The following is a 6735-nucleotide window of genomic DNA, read 5'->3' as shown; positions in this document are numbered from 1 at the left end:
CTATCTGTCTATCTGTCTATCTATCTATCTATCTATCTATCTATCTATCTATCTATCTATCTATCTATCTATCTATCTATCTATCTATCTATCTATCTATCTATCTATCTATCTATCTATCTATCTATGTTCATGCTTGTAAATTGTGTTTTATAGAATATATAATATTTGTATTTGTCTGTATTTTTTAAATATATTTTTATTCTGTGTTTTTACCTGACAATAAAGCAGACAAGGGTTATGATGGCCACATATTTTTGTTGAGGAAATGATAGGAAAGATTATGTGGATATTTTAATTAAATGTTTGGTCAATATTAAACAAGGAATTCGATCATCATGTAACTGCATTTACCAGGCCTTTGGTGCCCTTTTCAGGCATTTCTATTAAAATTGTAATGTAAACTGTTAATTTTGTATTAGATTATGTATTTTAACACTGTTATTTAATGACACCATATGGTCATTATTAATCAATAATCATAATTGCCTCTGTGTTTTAATATAATGCATTTTAAGTCATTTTGTTTACTTAGATCTGCTTGTATTCATATTAAGAAGGAGGCGTTAGTCGTGAAATTATTACCGACATTAAAACACATTATTAACGTCGACAGAATAAAATAAAGTTTCACAGGATTATGAACGCACCTGAAAGTGATGCACGGGCTTCATCTTGGGCTTTTTTTTTTCTTTCGTTTCTCTGCGCTGGACAGTTGATGTCTCTTTCCAGGACCAGGCATATTGTTCACCAATTATTATCATCATTTTTGGCCAAATAGGCAGCCGTAAACAGAGGTGAGGGCGCGTTATCACGTGTGCTTACTAGCCTACTCTGCGTTCAGCGTAAAATGCAGTATATACGTTTATATTTTTATATTTTTATTTATTTGTATATGTATATTACTAATATAAATTTATTTTATATAATATTTAAAAAAAAATTTGGGGAGCAGCTGGGATGGTGCCCCCCTGGGAGTTGGTGCCCTACGCAGACTGCGTACTCTGCATATAGGGAGCGGCGGTACAGACTCCATGCATATGCAACTGATGATTTCTGCCTTCCCCACCTGCATCTTCAGCAAACATTCCCATCATGATTACATCACATGATTAATAAAAAAAACTGTTGTCAAATGTTCAAAGACATACTAAGACAGCAGCAGCAACAGAATGAGAGTAGAATATTATCAGTGGGCTTTATGAGGAAGAATGCAGCTGATTTCTTATGTCACATAGCTCTAGGTGCTTTGATGTTTAATTTTTATTGTTGGAAGTTTAAAAACAAATGTCCTCACAGCAGCATACCTGTATATTTTCCTAGGAGTAGAACTTGTTATATTATTGGTTTGTGTTAATATTATGTTACTTTAAAATGTTTTAAATATGTTTACATGACTAAACTAGCTATTCATACGCTTACTTTCTGAAAAGTTTAAACACAGTGGCACAATCATAACAAGTTTATCTGCGCTCTTACATGGCAACTGTTATCTAAAGCAAGAGATTGGTTTGAGATTAGACCATGTGTTTGGACAAACAGAAGACAGAGTGACTGTTTGGAAACAGTCTTTTACAGTTGCACTTTATTTTAAAGTTCATGCACTTACAGTGTTCTACTTGAAATTAATATGGGTTAAGGTTAGGTTCATGGCTAGAATACATAGTAATTATCTTAAAGACGTAGAGCATACATTTTAACGGGACAATAATATGTTCTATCAATATTATTATCAATATTACTATTGTGCTACAATTTGGTGTGTAACGTCTAGGTTACGTAGGTAACCCTCGTTCCCTGAAGGAGGGAATGGAGACGTTACATTGGGATCTCGCTTGAGAGACCGATCATCTCTGAGCCTTATATAAAAAAAGGCCAATTGAAAATTGGCGAGTGGACGTGCGCGCCGGCCACGCCCCCGTACATACGGGTATATAAGATGGCGCACCACTCAGTCAGGCTTTTGCTGAAGAGCCGGGAGAGCCCGGCGTCAGCGCGACGGCAGGTCGTGGCAGGGGAATGTAACGTCTCCGTTCCCTCCTTCAGGGAACGAGGGTTACCTACGTAACCTAGACGTTCCCCTTTCAGTCGAATCACTTCGACGTTACATTGGGAACTTGGACCCATGGAAAAGGCCACGAACCTGGCGCCGCGTTACGCCCTACGCCACGTGCAGACAGGTTTCTCGGACGTGTCCGCAGGCGGGTACGAGCGTAACCTTCCCAACGCCCTGGGGGCCGAAGTAGGGGACCCCACAGGGATGCCAGATGTACTGAAGCAGGGGTTGGGGGGGCGGAGCACATGGGATATTTTACATGTGGAAAGAGAATAATTCGATGTATCCATAGACACTAGGGATACACAGGGGAAACCACGGCCCTCTGGCTGACCGAGGGATACTGAGACATGTTGCCACAACCTTGCGGGGCGAAGGAGACCCGGCAGGAGCACAATCAGTACCTACTCCGCACTAGGCTGATTGCGGGGCATGGAGGACCCAAGTTCGCTATGGAGGGAACAGCTGGGGAATGGCGCACGGATCCGAAAGGAATGGCGCAGCAAGCCAGCACCAGCCGGTCTCCCGTCGCCTGACTTTTCATGTTAAAACACGGGAGGACACGGCCTCTACGCGGAGGTTGTAAAACCTGGCGAAGGTATTAGGTGTCGGCCAACCCGCAGCTCTGCAGATGTCTGTTAGAGAGGCGCCATGAGCCAACGCGTAGGACGAGGCAACACTCCTTGAGAAATGGGCTCTAGGTCCTAAGGGGCATGGCTCTCCCTGATACAAATAGGATAGGGAGATGGCTTCAACCACCCAGTGGGCCAACCTCTGTTTAGAGACAGCATTCCCTTTCTGATGACCTCCAAAACAGACAAAGAGCTGCTGGCTGCGTCTAAAGGGCCGAGTGCGGTCCACGTAAGTGCGTAGAGCGCGAACTGGGCACAGAAGCGCAGCTGTTGGGTCTGCCTCCTCCAGGGGCAGAGCTTGCAGGTTCACCACCTGATCGCGGAAAGTGGTGGTGGGAACCTTGGGCACATAACCGGGCCGGGGTCTCAGGATAACGTGAGAATCGCCGGGCCCGAACTCCAGGCACGCTTCGTCGACAGAGAAGGCTTGTAGGTCCCCTACCTTCTTGATGGAGGCCAATGCCGTCAGGAGCGCTGTCTTAAGTGACAGATATTTCAGCTCGACTGAGGCGAGGGGCTCAAATGGGGCGTCCCGCAGGCCACGAAGGGCGACAGAGAGGTCCCAAGAGGGTATGAGGTGCGGTCTGGGAGGGTTGAGCCTCCTGGAACTTCTGAGGAACCTCACGACCAGTGGGTGCTTACCTAGGGATGTTCCATCTACTGCATCGTGATGCGCCACGATAGCTGCGACGTATACTTTGAGAGTCGAAGGGGACAGCCTGCGCTCCAACTTCTCCTGCAGGAAGGAAAGCACAACTGCAATCGTGCATCTCTGGGGGTCCTCTGCACCAGTCGACGAACAGACCCCACCTCAGTGCATAGGCCTGCCTTGTAGAGGGGGCCCTGGACTGAGTGATCATGTTGATCATGGCCTGTGGGAGGCCAGAGAGGTCTGAGGTGTCCCGTCCACGAGCCAGACATGCAGGTTCCAAAGATCGGGGCGCGGGTGCCAAATTGTGCCCATCCCGTGAGACAGAAGGTCTTTCCTCAAGGGGATTTTCCAGGGAGGGGCTGCCGCGAGGGAAATAAGTTCTGGGAACCAGGTCCGGGTGGGCCAGTGTGGTGCAACCAGCAGGACCTGCTCCTCGTCCTCCCTGATCTTGCACAGGGTCTGTGCAAGGAGGCTCACTGGGGGAAAGGCGTACTTGAGCCCCGGAGTCCAGCTGTGTGCCAGTGCATCCCTGCCAAAGGGGGGCCTCGGAGAAGGAATAGAACAACCGGCAGTGGGAGGATTCAGGGGAGGCAAACAGGTCTGGGCCTCCCTGAAATGGCTCCAAATCAGCTGGACTGTCTCGGGGTGGAGTCGCCATTCTCCAGGGTGGGTGGACTGCCGTGAGAGCTGATCGGCTGCACGGTTGAGTTCCCCCGGAATATGAATGGCACGTAGCGATTTCAGCCTCGTTTGACTCCAAAGGAGCAGATGGCGGGCGAGTTGAGACATGCGACAGGAGCGAAGACCACCCTGGCGGTTGATGTAAGCTACGGTCGCAGTGCTGTCGGTACGAACAAGCACGTGTTTCTGACGCAACCCCGGTCGGAAGCGGCGAAGGGCTAGAAACACTGCCAACAACTCGAGGCAGTTGATGTGCCACTGCAGACGAGGTCCTGTCCAGGAGCCCGATGCTGCTTGCCCGTTGCATACAGCACCCCAACCCGTAGTGGAGGCATCCGTGTAGACCACGGTATGCCTGGACACTTGTCCCAGGGGCACCCCTGCCCGTAGGAAAGCAAGGTCGGACCACGGGTTGAATAGGCAGCGACACTGCGGGGAAACGCCAATCCGGAGTGTGCCATGGTGCCATGCCCATCTCGGGACTCGATCGTGTAACCAGCGCTGAAGCAGTCTCATATGAAGCAAGCCCAGCGGCGTGACCGCGGCTGCAGCTGCCATATGCCCCAGGAGCCTCTGAAATGTTTTGAGAGGAACCGCTGTTTTGTGCCTGATACTTCAGCACTGATGACGCACGCTCGTTGGTGAGGTGGGCTGTCATTTCGACCGAGTCCAGCTCCACACCGAGAAAAGAGATCCTCTGCACTGGGGAGAGTTTGCTCTTTTCTCGGTTGACCTGAAGGCCCAGACGGCTGAGGTGCTGGAGCACCAGGTCCCTCTGTTCGCACAACAGATCCCGCGAGTGAGCTATGAGGAGCCAGTCGTCGAGATAGTTGAGGATGCGAAAGCCCGCCTGGCAAAGGGGGGACAGGGCTGCCTCCGCGACCTTCGTGAAGACGCGGGGAGAGAGGGACAGGCCGAACGGGAGAACATTGTACTGATACGCTCGACCCTCGAAAGCAAACCGTAGGAAGGGCCTGTGTCGAGGAAGAATCGAGACATGAAAGTACGCGTCCTTCAGGTCGATGGCTGCAAACCAATCCTGGGGGCGGATGCATGTGAGCATGCGCCTCGTGGTGAGCATCTTGAACGGCAGCCTGAGAAGGGACCGATTCAGTGCTCTGAGATCCAGGATGGGTCTTAACCCACCGCTCTTTTTGGGCACGATGAAGTAGGGACTGTAGAACCCTGACTTCATCTCGGCTGGAGGGATAGGCTCGATTGCATCCTTCACCAGTAGGACTGCAACCTCCGCACGCAGGACAGCGGCATGTGTGTCCGATTGGACAGTAGTATGAAGCACGCCTCTGTACCTGGGGGGACGCCTGGCGAATTGTGTCGCATAGCCGAGACGTACCGTCCGAATCAACCACTGCGAGGGGCTGGGAAGCTGAAGCCAGGTCCTCAGCCGAGTCGACAGGGGTATCAAGGGAACGTTGACCGACGTGACCACGGTGGGGCAGCCTGAGGGGGGAAGGGGAAGGGGACTGATCCCAGAAGGATGAACGTCCTGGAGAAAAGTCTGGCCGCATTGGGAACCTTCTTCCCTAGTTCCCGCGCTGGCGACATCCAGCTCCGAGTCCGGTTCCGAGGAGTGGAAACACTGCTCAGGAAGGAAACCCGGGGCCGGAGCCCCGGAGGTGAGAAATTCAGCCCTTTTTGTGACTTTGTGGGCGATGTTATATGGGTGCACATCAACCCCCCGCCCTCCACCTGGGGTGGGAGCGGAGATGTCCTCGCCCCCAAAAGAGCAGATTTCTTCACCTCCAGGGTGCCCGTCTCAGGGACGCTTCGTAGCTCGCCTGCGGGTGTTCTTCGCAGGACCCTGAGAAGCGGGCAGCGTCCCTCTCCCACGGCCAGCTCGACGTCGGGCCACGAGTCTCGCTTCATGGATCTCAGCGGGGGACGGAGCTGGTGCTGGTTTAGGGGCCGCGGGGGGACGCCCTTGGCGACGGGCAGGCGGAGGCGAGGGCCCAGGCGGCGGAAAAGAGGTCCTTGCTTTGCGGCAGGGCAAGATGTGTCTTATGGCCTCCGTCTGCTTCTGGACCGTGGAGAACTGCTTGGCAAAGTCCTCCACGGTGTCGCCGAATAGGCCACCCTGGGAGACAGGAGAGTCGAGAAAGCGTGCTTTGTTGGCCTCTGCCATCTGAGCCAGGGTCAGCCATAGATGCCGTTCCTGGACCACACAGGTGGACATCACCTGACCAAGGGAATGCGCCGTGACCTTCGTGGCCCGGAGGGCGAAGTCGGTGGCGGCGCGGAGTTCCTCGAATGTCCCTTGGTCGGGACCACTCTTGTGCAGGTGTTTGAGAGCCTGCGCCTGGTACACCTGGAGTGTCGCCATGGCATGCAGGGCGGTGGCAGCCTGCCTGGCAGCGTGGAAAATCTGCCCTTGGCTGCCCCGCCATCGAGAGTGGCGAGGGGAGAGGAGCTGGAGCGCACTCTAAACGAATACGGAGCGCGCCACGATTTCGACAGCTCCTCATGCACCTCCGGAAAGAAAGGGACCGGGGGAGAGCGCGGCGGTGCCCTCCCCAGGAACCAGTCATCCAGCCTAGAGGGATCGGCCGGAGGCTCGCTAGGAACCTCCAAGCCTATCCCCCTGGCCGCCCGGAGGAGCATAGCCGACAGTTCGGCATCCGCCTCCGAAGGGACAGTGACCGCGGAGGGGTGCTGCACCAAAGGGGCGGAGGCCTCACCATCTGACTCTCCCTCTG

The sequence above is a fragment of the Garra rufa genome, chromosome 19 (assembly GCF_049309525.1).
Source record: "Garra rufa chromosome 19, GarRuf1.0, whole genome shotgun sequence".
NCBI classification, from domain to species: Eukaryota; Metazoa; Chordata; class Actinopteri; order Cypriniformes; family Cyprinidae; genus Garra; species Garra rufa.
Note: the sequence above shows the minus strand (reverse complement) of the source record.